This window comes from Rissa tridactyla, chromosome 1 (assembly GCF_028500815.1).
Source record: "Rissa tridactyla isolate bRisTri1 chromosome 1, bRisTri1.patW.cur.20221130, whole genome shotgun sequence".
NCBI classification, from domain to species: Eukaryota; Metazoa; Chordata; class Aves; order Charadriiformes; family Laridae; genus Rissa; species Rissa tridactyla.
Genome location: NC_071466.1, coordinates 74,061,699 through 74,078,748, shown reverse-complemented (window position 1 = coordinate 74,078,748; position 17,050 = coordinate 74,061,699). Strand labels below are relative to the sequence as shown.

Below are 17,050 nucleotides of genomic sequence, written 5' to 3'. Positions count from 1 at the left end.
GAGCATGTTTTGGTACACCACATCTTTGAGCTTCACATAGGTGTGTCAGGATAAAACTTGGGAACATACTACCAGAGGGGACTTCCTGAACGTTCAGTCCCCTGTTGCTGCTGGGAAACACTCCAGTCTTATTTTGAAAACTATTCAATTTCCAACATCCCTTTGACTGAAATGCTATTCCAGAACTTTGTAACTCTGATGGTTAGAAATTCCCCGACTAAATGGTCAGTCTATACCTGTTTATTTTTGTGCCAATATGGTCCTTTCCCCGAGGCAGCTTTTCTATCCTGCCTCCTTAGAGAAGGTGTCCACCTCCCCTTTCAGCCTTCATCTGTGAAGCCAAACAAGCCACAGCACCTTAATTTCCTCCCAGAGATAAGCTCTCCATTCTCCTGGCCATCTAACCCTTCTCTTTACCCGTCCAACTCCGAGCTCACCTCTTCTGGCAGACAGACGCCCAGAACCGGACACTGGATCCCGGGCAGTCTCTATAGCTAGATGACACAAACCTCACTCTTGGATTTAAGCCCCCCAGCTCCCAGCTAGACTTGCACAGGTTGGCAGACAGGCGGAGAGGAAAGCATTTACCTTCCACCTCTAGCCTGCCCTCTACTGCAGAGTCCAAGGACATGTCTGAGGCGTTTGCTATCAAGAAACGCCATTCTGTGCAAGTCCTATATTCCAATAACCCCCCCAGACTTGGCTCTTTCCTACGTCCAGCCACCCAGATTGCTGATTCTGGCTGCCAATACCAGACTACAGAACACATTCCAGCTTCTTTTCAAACCCTGAAACCTCGGCATACGTTCCCTTGGCTGGACTCACAAGGGCCCAGCCATCTGTGTATCTGCAGAGTGAGTGCCTCTGGTGTAGGTGTAATGGGAAAATATTTAGGCTTTTACATGCAGTTGGCAAATGTACTAGCTCAAGCTTGAGAAAAATCTGACCCTCTTTGCCTAGGGGCCTCCTTCCTTTTAACGTTTTTTTCAGACATTTAAAAAATATTTGTGAGTCACGGCAATGGCCAGGGAATGAGATGTCTAGCAGAGCTCCCAGCTCTGGCAGAAGAGCATTACTAAGAGGACACCACAAGGCTTTGTGAAGAGGAGAAAGATGAGAAAGTGCTGGATGACTTAATCTCTCGGGTCCCACGCTCTGAGGGTGCTGCTTTACTAAAACAGCTAGATCAAAGTGAATAAAGAGGTTTCTGCTGTTAACTGTCTCCTGAAAGTTGTCGACCTTGAGACCAGAACAATTAAATGAAATGTGAAGCACCTTCTCAAACAGGTATTTCTCCTTCTCTTTCTACATCAACGTAAACACACAGGAGTGTGAAGTTACACACTTCGGAGAGCCTTTTGTAATAAATAACATCCTGAACTGCACAAAGATCTTGCCCAGGTAAGGATTTTTTTCTCTCTTCTTACACGGACATATACACCGTGGATCCTAGGAATGGATGTATGAGCTCTCCCGTATGTATGATACAGACAAAAAGCTTGGGATACCAAATTAGACATGCACACTTTGAAAAGCGGCCACTGTATCAGGTATGCAATGTGAGACTCTGGGAATTGTTTTTCTGAATACCAAGTGTGGAAAATATCAATTGAAACTGCACTTACTCAGTCTCTCTGAAGAAATCAGCTCCTGAATGCCTTAGAGTCAGCACTCAAATTAAACAGCTTCATATTAGAGATAATTAAAATATATGGCTTAAAAAACAATTTGGTCTTTTACGTCCCTATTCAAAATGCACCACTACAGTACTCCTGTGCAAAAAAAAAAAACACCCTACAAACATGCTTACAGTGTACCTGTCCTAGAGATTTGCAGCCAGATCTTTGGCTGATGTCACTTGGCAGGCCTCTGCTGAAGTTAGTTGGAGCTGTGTCAAATCATATCACTGAAGAGCTGGAATGTACTGTTTATAGACTTCAGAAAAAGCCAAGTTAAATAGCTTATATGCACCTGGAGACATTCATTTCCACATTTTTCAAAATACGAAAACTGTATTTTCTGTGAGGAGTGGTCCTTCAGAAACTGTCGTGCCAGCCCTGTAGCAACACTAGATCCGAATATACTCTGGTTTAAATCCTACCATCTCTGCTATCTGTCAGTAGAGAAGAGAGGCTACAGCACAAGGAAGACAATTCATTTTTCCTAAATTTTTTTTTTTCCGCTGAACGGCACATCACTTTAATTTTTACATTTGTCGAAGGGTTTCTACTTGTAATCTATGAAAGGAAAACAAAAAGCAGTAACAAATCTCATTGTGTTACCAACCAGAGGCAATGATTGCTGGCCTCTGTAAACAATACATAGTTAGAGGGACTTGCTGTTTTCCATTTTGTAAATGTGCTACAAGGAGCCAGTTGCAGCGAGAGCATGGCAACCGATAACTCTTGCTCACTTAAGGATTTTTCATTAGCGAATTCTACAATAAATTAACTAGAGAAGTTTGAAGGTTGTTTTCAGCACTTTGTAAACAGACATCGCAAAGAACAAGGGAAGGCACTTCTATCTTTCCACTTAACTTTTTTACTTACCATCCGACGTAACTTTAGTAAGTACAAAGGCAGATCAATACTCCCACAACTGAATGTTGTGCATCTGCGTAACCAAGAAACACATTACACCTGTAGGAAAACAACCTTTAAAGCACCTCAGACATAAACTTTCTTCAGCTGCTTACCTGCGTACGTTCCTGTTTGCGAGATTCAATGTAACACAAAAGACTACCGGTGTTTCAAAAGGGATCTGTCACCTCGCCAGACATTTAAGCGGTACCAAAAAACAGCAGAGGCACTTCAAGTTTGCATGCACAGTTTCAGTTCAGTTCGACTTGGGCAGTGCACACTACGTCTCATCAGTTACCCAGCACCGGGCTACGCTCTGCCTTCCCAAAGCGGGAGTTATTAGCACTGCCCCGATCCCTTCACCAAGTGATCCCTGTATCTAACGCCGAAGGAGTCGGCCAGAGGAGAAAGCACCAGTATCCCCCAGTTGCTAGGAAACAAGCAGGGAGATCCTGACCTGAATTCTTAGCGGAGGCTGATGTCGCTCAGGAAGCTTAGCTGGGTCCTTCCTGGAAAGGCAGGGACATGCCAAAAAGTTACTCCTGGCTTTGCAAAGGCCACTGGGTAGCACCCCCCAGGACAGAGGGACAGCAGCTGAGCTGTTTTTATGCCCAAAAGGCACCTGTTGTGAAAACGGGAAGAGCAGGTGCAAAAGCGGAGGGTGAATTTTCTGTTCTTCGTGCCAGTGAAACTAGAGAGTTTTTAACCTTGAAATAAGATCTTTGTATTTCAAATCTGGTCATTAGATAAAGCAGAAGAAACCATCCACTGCACACACAGCCACAGCACTAACAAAGGCAGTGGCAGAATATTAAACATACGAAAATCAAGACATTAAGATTATCCCAGACGTGTACTACAAAGCATATTCTAAAGCCAAATTCATAACATAAAAAACTGAAGAGAAGCAAATCAGGAACATTAATGATGACACAAGAACTCTGCATTTTCTGACCTTTTAAATATTTTAAGTTACTGTCATGCCACTGTATTAATTACTCTATTTAGCTTCAGCCTCGTCAGCATGCATTTCCTAAACAATGAAAGTAAGAGCAGAATTAGACCTGAAGAGCTAAAGTGCCTCTGGGTCCCTTGCATGGGGTACACTGGCCCTAGTATAGTGAAAGGAAATACATGTTTTTTCCTTTCCTATACAGTGAAAGGAAATAATGACTCCTCGGACGCAGCATAAAATAAACTTCTTGCACAGACCAGATTTATGTGAAAAGATGCTTGTTTGCTCTCTACCGACTCTGAGGAACATCCATCCTCCTGCCCATCCAGGGCAGTAGCTCCAGTATCATCTTTGTAGGGCACACTCTCTGCACAAGAGGTTTGTAGGGGGTATTACCTACCACCCAGCCACCACGTGGGCAGAAGAGGGGTCTCGGGCACAGGAAGGCTGGCCCATCGCGTCTAGAGAAGTCCAGCTATGATTTTAACAGGGAATTACACCACAACTTATGATAGCTTTTTATCTGTTAAAAACAAAGCAATGTTTTAACAGCAGGGAAACATACACAAGCGTCTTTGCAGAAATGCCAGACCACCTCAGCTGTGCAATGGCACACCTAACGTTTGCTGCTGATGGGTGTAGTGTATCCCCCAAAAGGGTCTCCTTTCATTATTACATACTGACATGTTCAGTGGTCCAAAAAGCTGCGTTCAACACAGGCTCAGGGTCAGGCAATTGTCTCTTAGGCTATGCTTCAAATCTCTCTCTCCCTCACAAATGTCCATATTTACCCAGGGAATCAGTCTATCCCTGCAGCAATTGTAACTGCCCAAAAGCCAATGAGTATTACAGTGCTTCAAGTACCTTTCTGAATAAGAGCCAAAGCCCATCACGTTGATAAGAAAATTATCATTCTTTTGGTCATTTCCCTTCTCTCATCTTTTTAGAGAAATAGGAAGAGCTAGTTTTAAGTCCTATCCCAAAAGCACTTAAATTTCCAAACAAAATAGCTATGGATGTCATAACCCAGGGAGCAGCAAAGCTGAATTAATCCAAGTCTTAGAGAGAGTCACAATAAAAAAGTCTTCATAGATAACTAAGCAACATTTGGAGGAAGCAAACTGAAAATTTAAGATTTTAAATATATACTCACCTGCTGCTAAATAAAAGCTGACCACGTAAGAGAGTACTGAGTACAAGTCAGAAATCATAGCTCTGTGCAGTGCAACAGTATTTTAAGTAGTGCAGGTATTCTGAAACAATTTTCTTTATGAAAGGCCATCCTAAAGATACCATCACCAGAAGGCAGAATGATGCAGAGAACCTACTCATAGAAATATCTGTATTTTAGATAGCGACAGATTCGTTTTTTACTATAGGTTCTTCTTTTGCAAACCAAATGGAGTGGATATCACTTCAGGGCATTTTTTCCTACAAATTCTTCCGAATGGCCTTAATGTTCAGTAACACAGCAATGCGACACTAAATAGTAGGAAACAGAGAAAGCTTGGCAAAGGGAGAAGTATGGCAAATACAAGCTTTCAATAACGAGGCCCTTAATAAAAGCAAAGAGAAATTAAAAGACATGAGCATGAAGACTTGAGAAGAAATGGAGATTTCTGAGCCTGAAAGAGAAAGGGACAGCCTTTCAGGAACAAGAATTTCAGATGTGAAAGAGGAGGAGGAAAATGAGAAAAATACTTCTGTATTTTTCTGTAGACAGACTGAATGACATTTACCAGGCCTGTCACATGGGTAGACAGCCACAGGAGATATTTGATGATGAAGACAGTACTTCGGGTAGGTGCCAGAATCCAGAGATTTCCTGGCCACAGATGAGCCAATAGCTCAGTCAACGATTTGCCACTGACACTCTTGGCAAAGTTGCCAATTATTGTACAGCCATTCATTTTCTTAGGTGTTTTCAAGCATAATCAAAACGCTGTGAAGACTCATGGGAAGTTTTAAACTTCTACTGGGCAGAAGAAGGGGTGTGAGTGGTAGATGGAACAGAGTGAGAACAGGCAATAAAACAGTGAGAACGCAAAACAATAGATTGTTTTTTTATAAGAGTGAGCAGAAGGATGTAGATGGGAACAATGCTGCTGGAAGGGCTGATTCAAGGGAGAGCCCAAACTGGGTGCCTTTCTTCCCTCTTAACATTTCCTCTGGTCATGTCTTGAAGAGCAAGAACAGGCGAGTAGTAAAATGGATCTGGGTGGGGTGCAGAAAAGCCATTCCAGAGTGTTAAAAATAACCTGTCACATCTTCTATTGCCTAAACTGGCATAACTCCACCAGTTTTATTTTATGCCAGCTCAAGATCCGGCCAAACGCACTGAGTATGAGAAAGGCAGCAGTTCCTCTTACATGCTTCACTTCGCCTGCGGGCAGGTTTCAGCAAGGCACGTGTTTATTCCAGGGTAAGATACTTAATGAAGGATTTAATCTTCCTGATGAATACAGAAGAATGCTAAGGTACCAAACTCATCTAACACACCTTGCAACAAAATACATTGTTAAAAATTTGCTTTACTCAGTTATGTATTTGTAAAGCCATGTAAAACAGACAGTTCGAAATTGCCTGACTTCAAGCACCGAAAGTCAAACGCTGCAGCCCAAATCTCTCAGCAAAGGTATAGTTCTACAGTAATTGAGATAGCCCGTAATCTGGTCACATCTCCGCATACATCAGTAATACAGTACCGAGAAGTCTCCCGGTTGTTCAGACGCAGAAGGAGCTGCGTGAAGCATTGATTCACGCTGATGAATTGTAACCAAGCAACGCTGCCAGCATCCCTCCAGCCCATTGTTCATCTGAGCTGGGGAGAATAGCAGCAGAACAGCGCTGAAAACCTGCCAAACTCCAGCTTCCCCAGTTAAAGGATACCATCCCCTCCAACGCTAGATATAGCAAATCCTTTAACCAAAATTTCACAGAAATAAACTGTTACTTCCCTCTCAGTAAAAAGATAATGACGTGCCTGAAGGCAGTAAATGAATTTCTGTGTGTCCGCCACTCTCTTGTAAAGAATCTTTACAAAAGAAACAGTTTAAATTTACTTTACACAAAAAGTACAGGGCAATGAATTATTCATCTGAGCAGAGGGACAGAAATACTGCCTTTTTGTTAGTCTGGCTATTAGATGCTGAGGGAAACTAAAGACAACTTTCTCAGATACAATAACTAATCAGGAACAACACAGATGAGACAGAAACGAAGTAGATACTTGAAAAATACGTTCAGTAAGAGTTGGCAACCATTTTCCATGTGTCTGAAACCACAATGCACAAAATATCACCGATGTGAGCCTTATTATCAACAGAGGCATTAAAAATGACATTACAACACCAAATTTTTTCCTTTTATTGCAGTTAAGTGCAAGTGGGTGAGATTATTTGTTCTGTTTAATGTCACAGACCTGGACACCAAAACCAAAATTCATCGAAAAACAATCCACCATTGCTCTTTATGTGAATAAGACGACAACACTGTTGGCCAACAAAACCATCGGTTACTACAGAACTTGGTGTGCCACAGTCCCCTCCTTTTACCAGGAAAAAAAAAAAGAAGGCACATGTATGAGTTATGAATAAGATACAGAATCAACTTGTTCTTATAATGTAAAAGACAGGCTAGCAGCTGTGTGCGTTTCTCAGAATATAAAAAAACAAAGCACTGACCTGTAAAACAGAAATAGTAATAACATCTGCTAGACTTCTGGGCTCTGAAATCACATTCCCTGAGAGCAAGCTTCCAAAAGAAAGGCTGAGCACTTATGTAAAATACCATTTCCCTTTTCAATGAATTATGCTTCTCTTAAAACTTTACTTAAAAGCCTGAGTGCAAAACCATATACATATCTCATATCTCTTCTCTGAGAATAAATGTAGTAGGGCAAAGTAACAAATGGCCAGGGCATTGGCATAAAAATGGATTTATCAATGTCTTTCAGAATTTGGGATATACTAGGTTGCCCTCTTTGCTTACTCCCTCCTCTTCTTTTTAGTTCTTTGTCCTTAGATGTGGTCTTCTCAATCCCATCGTTGGGGACCAAGCAGTCCTCTATTCACTATTCTATGTGGAGTATAACCAGGGTCTCGCACAGGCAGAAATGCTGCTGCTGCTTAGGCTCTCTCTGCTTGGCAATTTAGGGTCTTTCTTCTAAGTCTTCAACACTGCCAAAGGTTTTGACGCTCCACAGAACTTCTTAGAGGGTCAAAGCCTGCTCTCCCATGGCATGAGTTCCCAGCAACCTCCTCTTGGTTGTGAGCATATATTTAAAGCAGAACTTGGTCTAATCTTCTTCCTTCCCCTCATATGTTTGCCAGATGGCTTTATGTAATGTCTGTTCTCTGGATTGGCTCTTAGATTGATTTTTTTCCTCTACACTTGCCATCTGCTGGCCCAAACAGCAAAACGATACGCTTGCTTTTCAATCTCACAGCATGGATTCATTCTTGTGGTCTACTTGACATCCAAAATAGTATGGCAGGCAGACAGGCAGGTCTGGATAAGGCCCCACTCCACCAACAGGAATTTTCTCCTTCTTGGGCCTTTGAGAGCCATTACCTCAGGAGAAGAATTGTAAGAGGGAACAAAGCACAACGCCAGAGCAAAAGACAAGCACCAAGAAGAACTGAACCATATTGTCTCGATGATGGAAAGTAGTCTGTGTTGTGGCTATCACCTGGAAGCAGGACGTGCAGCCCCACCAGTTGGCATTGTGTGGCCTCGTACAAAGAGAAGACATCACGTTGTGCAGTGGCTAATGGCAGAGAATTGCACGTGCCCTTCCAAAACAAACAAAAACTTGACTTAGGTCCTTTGAATAATTTTCCAGGGGCTTTGGGTACCATCTTGCTCTTTTCAGTGACAATGTACAAAGACTCCGGTGAAATAACTGATGTGAACATGGGTACCATGCCCATGCCCTGCTTGGTACCGAGCACCTGCCGTGCAGCAGCACTCCAGGGGAGAGGGAAAGGAAAGCCACCGCTGGCCATCCCAGAGCTCTGACAGCCAGGACAGGGGCCTGAGAAACTGCAGCAGCAGCTGGCTGGGAAGAGTGTGAGGAAGAGGATAGAGGCAGTACAGAGGGAGGAGAGGAAGGGAAAGGTGCCAGAAAGTCTTGCTATCACTCCACCTAAATGCCTTACAGCAAAGTAATGTGCATGTTTTACCCATCTTGTTACTTTAAACTCAGAATTTTTTAGAGACAATTCCGTCTCTTGAGTGTTTGCACAGTTCGCAGCACAATAGCTCCTTGTGCTGGCTGAGTCCTTTGAATGCTACAAGAATACAATTAAATAATATGAGCAGTAAAAAACCTGGTGCTATTCATACTTGAGAAGATCTTGCATGGCTCTGGACAAATCATAGCCACAGCAACACTCTTAACAAACACATTTGCTAATCCTCTCATTATTGTTGTTGCTCTCCCTTAAGGGTATCTTAAGGACCGAAAAAATCCATTCCTTTCATTAAAAAAATATTCATTTCGTATCTGAATGCCACAAAAGACCAACAATTTATCCAAAGAGTCTAAGTGAACAAAAGCTTGAGAACTCATAATTCAATGCTTAAATTTGCATATACACTTGTCTTTTTCTGTTTCTCTTGCATTTTTGGTGGCTCAGCTGACATCCAAATAGCCTGCCTGCTCTCAGGTTTGCCCTACATGGTGAAGTAAGTGGGAACAGTGTGAGGTCTACAGCATTTAGATCTCTTAACATTAAGAGATCATAACAGATTAATCCTGAGACAACTGACCTGGTTCTACTTCTCCAGACCTTCCCACCTCAGTTATGAAACTAATAAACCTATCCCAGCTGTTCAGTGTCCTTGGTCTCAGCAGCTCTGATCCAATGCCCATTGAGGCCAAAAGAAAGATTCCCTAATTACCCAGTGAGTGCCAAATCAAGTGCAATTAGACTTGATGGCAACTGAACAAGATGTATAAATTCTTTTGCAATGCAAATTCCTTCGCTACTGAACTATATTGCACTGACCCACCTGCTCCAGGTCTTCGTGTAATCTGATACTTAATACACCACCCAGCATTCAAGGGAGTGGTCCTGAGAAACATATCTCTTGAAATTCCCAAGCTGATTTATGTTCTTCATGTTAGTGGCTCATAAAGAAATGACAATCAGGTTTCTGGTTGTCACCATCATGAATGGAAGCATAAAAAAATTCAGTGACAAGTTATGAAACGTTACATCTGCTTGAGAAGGTAGAACAACCAGCCAAAAACAACATGTAAAACATCACCAGATCTAGCCAGATACAGCACAAGCCAGGTCTATATTTGAAAGCCGCACTGGTACAGATGTTAGTAGGTGTAGTGAATAAAGGACAGGAAGACTGTACTACCAGCCTGCATATCCATGGTAACCAAGAGAGGAACTCCTGGGGAGAGGAGTGGTGAGATGGGGAATAAAGGAGGTTTATTCTTTTCCCCTTTGCTATAGGGATAAACAGCTTTCACATTTTATAGCAAGATTATTTAGGTCGGGGCCGTGTTCACCCCCGGATAACAAGAGCAATAAGGAATAAGAACAATATGGGTTCATCAGGATCTTCAGTACACAGAGGGCTTATCTAGCTTGCACTGTGGTCCGCGTCTTTGCATGTTCACAGCTATTGTTGCACCTTGGCTGAAGTTGATGCAAACACACCCAGTCACATTACAGCCAACCCGTTATAATATATACAATACAGTATAGTACCCAAGACATGCACTGGTGGGTTGGGGCACGCAAGCTAAAGAAAGAAACAATGGCCTGCTATGCAGCTATCAGTATACAGTGTTTAGGTACGAAGTAGCAGTATAGCCCATTTCTCTTTGTGTATATGAGTATGTTCTGAATACATTTATGATGACACAGTTGCATCCACTCTAGGCAAGGTTCGACTATCTTTACTGTCTTATAACTACTCATAAAAGTTCTGTTACTGTTGAAGGACAACATCCAGAGAAAGAATGAGCTATTGCATAAGCAATGAAATGACTGGGATCTCCACACAATGCACAGTGACACCAGCCTCCTCCCATGTATGTCTACTACTTTACTCTAATGGCCCAAACGGCAAACCCTGGAGGTCCTGCTCCTCTGTGTACCCCAAACGACCCCCGCAGAACCACCATCCCTCTCCATTTCCTTCCAGTTGTCACTGGGGCAAGAGGCAGCGCTGAGGCCGACATGGAGCTGAGCCCATGCGGACTGGCTGCTGGGTACCAGCGTGCCGAATTGCCAGGCACGAAGCCAAGCAAAACAAAAGAAACAGGCACTGTCTGCACTGTCGCTGTACGTAACCTCTGAAGTAGCAGGATGAAAAATTATTACAAATACAGATACTTACAATAATCTCCTTTTCTTACTCTCCTGTCCCTGCCACAAATTTCAGTTTATTCCATCTGTGAGTCTGACAGCTCTCTGCACGTGGTCCGTTTCTCTGGCTCGTTCCTCATGCGAGTTCTCCCTGGGCTTCACTAGAGGCAAGAAACAGTGACATCAAAAAGAAAAGGGAAGAGAAAGAAAACAGAGGCAATAAAGCCTTAACATACTCAAAAAGCCATCTGAACATCAAAACAGGAGCAGAAAAGCTCCTTCTCCTTTTAAAATACATCTTTTGTTTCCCTGCTATACTATTTACAGGGTATTTTTTTAATAGTCTGTTCTAAAATAAGTTGGGCATGGTCTTGTTACTCAATATTGTATGATTTGATAATCATACAGCAGAGCAAACTACTTTCATAATCTGGAATAAATTCTTAAATTCTACAGTGACTTTAAGAAAACGGGGCTTAAGTACCTTTTATTTCTCCAATGACATATAAGCCCAGAAAAAAGTAATTTTCTATTTTAGTTGGTTTTGAAAGTCTTGGAATTGACAGTTGTATGCAAAGTTGTACGCAAACAATTTATACCTTCACTTTTACAGCTACATTAAATCAGCACCGATTTATGCAGTACACAATATCTTTATTTCTTGATTAACTTCCCTTCAGGCTTTCACTGTAAGCCAGCGATATTTTATTAGAGATGAGATAAAAGCAATACTTGTATTAACTTCCTTCATCATACTCAGTTGCTTGTAACTTTGGCAGGTGGTCTAGCTTTTAGACCCTTTGAGTGGGAGGGCAAAAGGATGAATAGCTTGTGACTGAAGTCCACCCCACATGCAAGAGGCAGGTTACGGCTGCACAATGAACCTCGGGTCTGACACACTCAAGTTTGTGCTTTGACTCAGGAAAGTAAATAACGCTCTTGTCAAGCAGCCTGCACAAAGCTGTCAGGGCGTTCTGGTGTAACACACGGCACGTTATCAGGCATTACACATCCAACACAATTAATTAAAACATTTAGAAACTGAAGTGGTTTCCCCTGGTATTTGACAATCTGCTTTTCCTAAGCAAAGTGGCTGAGAGTTTAATAAGAAATGTCAGGAAGACTAGTTAAAATTTGAAGTTCATTTTTATTATTAATCTTTTCATGTAAGTAGACTACTTGCATGCTCCTGTCACAGCAGCTCTCTCACCCACACTAGCAAATGGCTTTTGTTTCCTTACCCTAACCTATTACAGCAGATATTGTCTCCAGGTCACTACACGCTGTACAGACCTGTTGTGGAAAATTGTAAATGACACCACAGCAAACTCTTGGGCTGAGCTAATACGAGCTCTCAGCTTTAGTCCAGATTTGATAGCAAAATAAATAGAGTCAGGATGATGCTGAGTGCTATTGTAAATTCCAGCCCAATTCCATCCTGAAGAGTAGATGAAGAAAATAAAATGGTGTAATCATTTATAAATATTACAACAAAAACTGGACGTTGGTAATTTTTTTTTTTGCCTTATGCTTCAGAAATAGCGGCCATTAAAATAACAACTATTTAGATAAGAAAAGCTAATAGGAAATGAGGCTTTATATTGTGGAGATACTGCTGACAAAATTTAGTGCTGTCGGAGCAGATGTGGCTGGAAAAAGAATTTGCAAATTCCTTTTGTGGAGATGGAGCCAGGAAGCCCCTGCTAGAGGCTCCTACCACCATCATCCACAGATCCAGAGTCCCCATGAGTCCAACAGGAAGGTTCATACTGAGACGTACCTATTTGCACACACGATCCTCTGTTATAACCCAAATTACTGTTGTGATTGAGCTACATCTTGTGGCTTTCATTCAGAATAAGACTGCAAAGCAGCCGAGCTGGTTATTAAACCAGATAGTTGAAGCAACATGAATAAAAATTACAAAATTACACTTAAAGGTTACAGTCTAATTGCCAGTAAACCCATTTATTTATTTTGCTTTGACTAAAAAGCTTGCTACATCAGGCTCATTGCAAGAGTTGCAGAGAAATTTTCTGCAAAGCTTGAAGAAAACTGACCAAAAATCTTTTGTGTATACACGACAAACAATTTACAGCGCTGTCTACTCACAGAGTCATTTGGCGTCAACTTCACAGGACCAGCCTTTACTAAAAAAATCCTCTCACCATGAGAAAGGTTGTGGAAACAACCTCTTTACTCTAGAGCAGATATCATTTCCTTAAAGCACTCCATCAGAGTCCAAATATAAACCCTTGGACGCTTGTGCTAACAGTGCTGAGTTACACAAGAGATGGCAACCAGCTGAAAGAGCATAATTTTGTCAAAACAGCAGGTCAGCTAGCATTATCCTTCTGTACACTGCAGACTCACTGCAAATGTTAGAGGAGCCAGACCATTTCCTTGGTTCAGATATCTCTGAAATGGACCAGCCTTCAGTCCCATAAAACCTTTGAACTTCCTTAGAACTGAGCCTTGCCTGTTCAAGGGTTGAAGCCCACTTGGAGATCCTGGAATACCAGATATGCAATACTAAATTATTACACACCCGTGATTTCAACTTGCTTCTAGGAAAAAGTGTCTCTGTCTTTCTCCTATCATCTCCCACCGTTAAACTTCAGGCTAAAAAAACAGGAAAAGTCATAACTCAAGTTATTGTTGTGATTGACTTAAGCATTACTGAAGCAATGGCTATAATTCAGAGCAAGTGTAAAATGCAACAGAGCTTCTTTATCCAAGAAGATAATGAGAGCAGCAGAACCATCATCTACATATGCATGGCAAGTCCAAAGAAGCAACTGATGTTGTGGGTCAAAGGAATGCCCCTTAAGATTGCTATCACAAACGCAGATACTTGTATGTCAGAGATAAGTCTGTGGGAAAGAAAGAAAGAAAGGAAGGAGAAACTCTCTAGGAAAAACAATACAGGAAAGGCAGCAGAAAGTCTGAGAGAGTGAGAATGACAGAGAACCACCTCACCGGTCGTGGAACAAAGCAGGGACCGATGCTCACAGAGGCCTCCCTCCTCTTAGTTGAATGCTACTTCATCCATGGAATCAAGGTTTGGGTTGTTTTTTTTTTTTATTTTCAGGATTGGATCTGGCTTCATCACCAGATTAACTTTAGCTAAAATTTATTAAAAATTGCCTGGTTTCAACAGCCTGAACTCAAGGGAATCCAGGGTCACAACCCCAATTCTGACCTTGCAGCACTTCCTTGTTCTGTCTTGCCCAAGTATGGTTTTATTTATACCCGCTACTCTATGTTCTCAAGTTCCTGTGCAAAAGTATAAGAAGCAGACCCACTTTTAGGCAAGTTTTGTTGATTTCTTTCACAGCTGTGGCAAGAATTAATAACGGCAAACCTATCAAAAGAAGCTGGTGAGCCTGTTCTGCAACGCAGAGGCCACAGACAGGAAGACAGCTGCACACCACACCAACCAGACCCAACGCTCACAGGAGCTGCAAGAAGGCCCCCTTTTCCAGCGCTGAACTCCATCAATCTTTCAGAGGAGCCAGTAAAGCTCCTCACTGTATTCTGCAGCCTGTCTTACCCGACACATTACCTTCACACCATCACGGCACCCACACTCCGTCGGACATGTGTACAGGGGAAGCAGGTACCTGTGAAATTCTGTCCAGCAGATAGAAGAGCAGATTTCCTGAACTCTCTGAGGCTTCTCAGCTGATTGCAGTATGTGCCACGGTTTCTCAAAACCAATGAGTTGTTTCAGAGAAGCATGAAACTTCTGAGGAGAACGTGTCAATTCATTCACAATATATGCTCCTCTACAAATAGCTAACACAGATTGGAACTGACATTTAAGATGACCCACACCCTATATAAGCCTCACAAAAACTGCCTAGTTATTCACTTTTCCAGCTTGGCAAACTAAGCCTCCATACTCAGTGTCAAGCTAAAACATTTGTTAAAATAATTCTTGGCTTCCTTCCACTCCAAACAAATTCATGAGACCGATATTTCAACTAATTTTTGACTCAAGCAAGCAGAAGTAGGGAGGTAAAAAAGCAGAGGTATAAAAGCCTTCATTAGCTAGAATATGAACTTTTTTGTACACCTTTTTCTTCCACATAAGGATAATGGAAGGTTTCGGCTATTTTTTGAGGTCACTGTCTCCAATTAAGAGTAACACATGAGCTTTAAATAAATCAGACAACCGTGGAACAATTTTAATCCCTGAATGAATAAATCCCTTGGGGGACCTGGCTGCAGAGAAATCAATGGGCAATTCTATTAAGCCTTAACAGCAAATAAGGCACAATCTGGCTCCTACAGTGAACCTCAAAGCCACAAATCCTGTCATAAGAATTTATCAGATTCGTGTGATCAGTCATCAGTGTACAGAGCCCGATTATACCCAGAATGTCTTCTGCTTACAGCAGCTGTTGGAACAGCATTGTGCAAGATCATCTTTGGGTTAGGGGCTATAATCCTACAGGGAAAAATAAGACAGTAATAAGCGTTAACCGGGTGAATACTCATTTATTCCAGGGAACTCCTACCCTTATCAGCACCCTGCTGCCTACTGACCTTACCTCTAACTCAGAAGTGGTAAGTGTCAGCTGTGACTGTGAGAAGCTCGGCATTCGCTCCCACAGTCTTTCACAGCAACATATAAATGACCTCTCCTGCCCTACGGACTGGAAGTGCTCTCTCTAACTGTGGGATCAAACACAAATCACTCACACTGTGCTACAAAAATGCACCACAGGCTGGCACAGAAAATAGAACCGTGCCTTAAAAAAAAATAAATAAATCATCAAAACGCAAGAGGCGATTTTCTCTCCCCGCCAATATAACTAAACCCTCACCTACTGACATCTCTCCGGGTAAGGATAAAGTCAATTTGCCTGTAATGGTTGATATAGCCTAGCCCATGTTTAGGAGCCTCTACAGTATGCCTCAGGATGCATCTGTTCTTGTAAATGAAATGCTCTTAGGACCATTCCGTGGCACTGGAGCCAATGGCTTGAAATCAGACTGCTAAACTCTCATGGTCCTTGAAAGAGGGTGACTACATCCACACTGCTTGTTGAAAACCATCACCAGCCTACCTAACAAGGACCGCATCCCGGGCTGTTCTAAAACCCAAGAGGATAGGTGCTCAGTGCCTGACTAGGGAACGTTCCCTGTTCTGTTCAGTAGAACAGATGCATCTTCCCTCTCCAGTTACCCAAACTATTTGTCAGAGTTAGGTTGATGGTTGGACTAGATGATCTGAAAGGTCCCTTCCAACCTAGGCGATTCTATGATTCTATTCAGACCTGGGGCATGTCCAAGGTGCATGACAGCTGCCTCTTGGCTCACAGAACCAAATTTTCTTTCCTTGAAACTAAGGCATGTGAACAAGGAAAGAAGGTGAAAATAACACACATACAGCTACTACCCAGACAGAGCTCTGATACAGACATGGCACACCTGGTGCTCAGAAGTTCAGAAGTACTCACTACAAGCATCCACTGTTTAGATATATAGTTCTAGGGAGTCAAGTTTTCAGAGCCGTTATATGCTTAAAGATAGAGATGGGAGCCATCACCTCTTGCAATGAAAACGAATCATTAACCGATAAAATGTACAGTGGGATTTTCAGGTTAGGTGCCTCAATCCTATTGAGGTTGACTAGAATTATATCCCTGAAGATGTTAAGAGCCTCTGTGTAAGAGAGATGCCTCTGTTATCCCTCATCACACAAGTACGATGTCTCTAATCCAGTTTGCTGGCTTACGAAAGAAATAAATATGGAAGTAAGACTACAAGCGTTTTCCTCCTCTCCGGGGTAAATAAAAAATATCACCTGCATATTTCAGCTTTGAGATCTTGCTTCAAGTCTATCTCTGAGCAAATAAATGGAAGTCCCAGTGGAAGCTGCTGAGGTAAATTTCAACATTGCCTGGTAGCGTGAAGCACAAGACAGGCAGAAAAATTTAAGGAGTTTAATTCACACCAGTTTGGCATTTTGACAAAGGGGTTTTGTGGAAGTAATTAAAAAAGGGAACCTGAAGTCATTAGAAAGAACAAATAATTTTCACAATGCCACTTTACTTTTTTACCCAGCATCCTTTCACTGATGCATGTTATCCAGAACTCTGTAATCTGCACAATCAATTTAAAACCCCAATATAGAATCATGGAATCATAGGGTTGGAAGGGACCTCTGGAGA

The 17,050-nt window shown here is 42.1% G+C and overlaps 1 protein-coding gene across 4 annotated transcripts in view; it reads right to left on the bottom strand.

Moving 5' to 3' along the window:
• The window catches only part of CRACDL (CRACD like), a 65,362-nt gene that overhangs the window by 39,499 nt on the left and 8,813 nt on the right, over window positions 1-17,050 (bottom strand). For 2 of the 4 annotated variants that reach the window (XM_054213275.1, XM_054213193.1), the window contains exon 2: window positions 10,900-11,029. The gene's annotated coding sequence lies outside the window, so the exon portion shown is untranslated. Of the gene's footprint in view, window positions 1-2,549; window positions 2,582-10,899; window positions 11,030-13,847; window positions 13,899-17,050 lie in introns of those variants that run through there. The other 2 variants (XM_054213348.1, XM_054213415.1) reach the window with 2 other exon arrangements.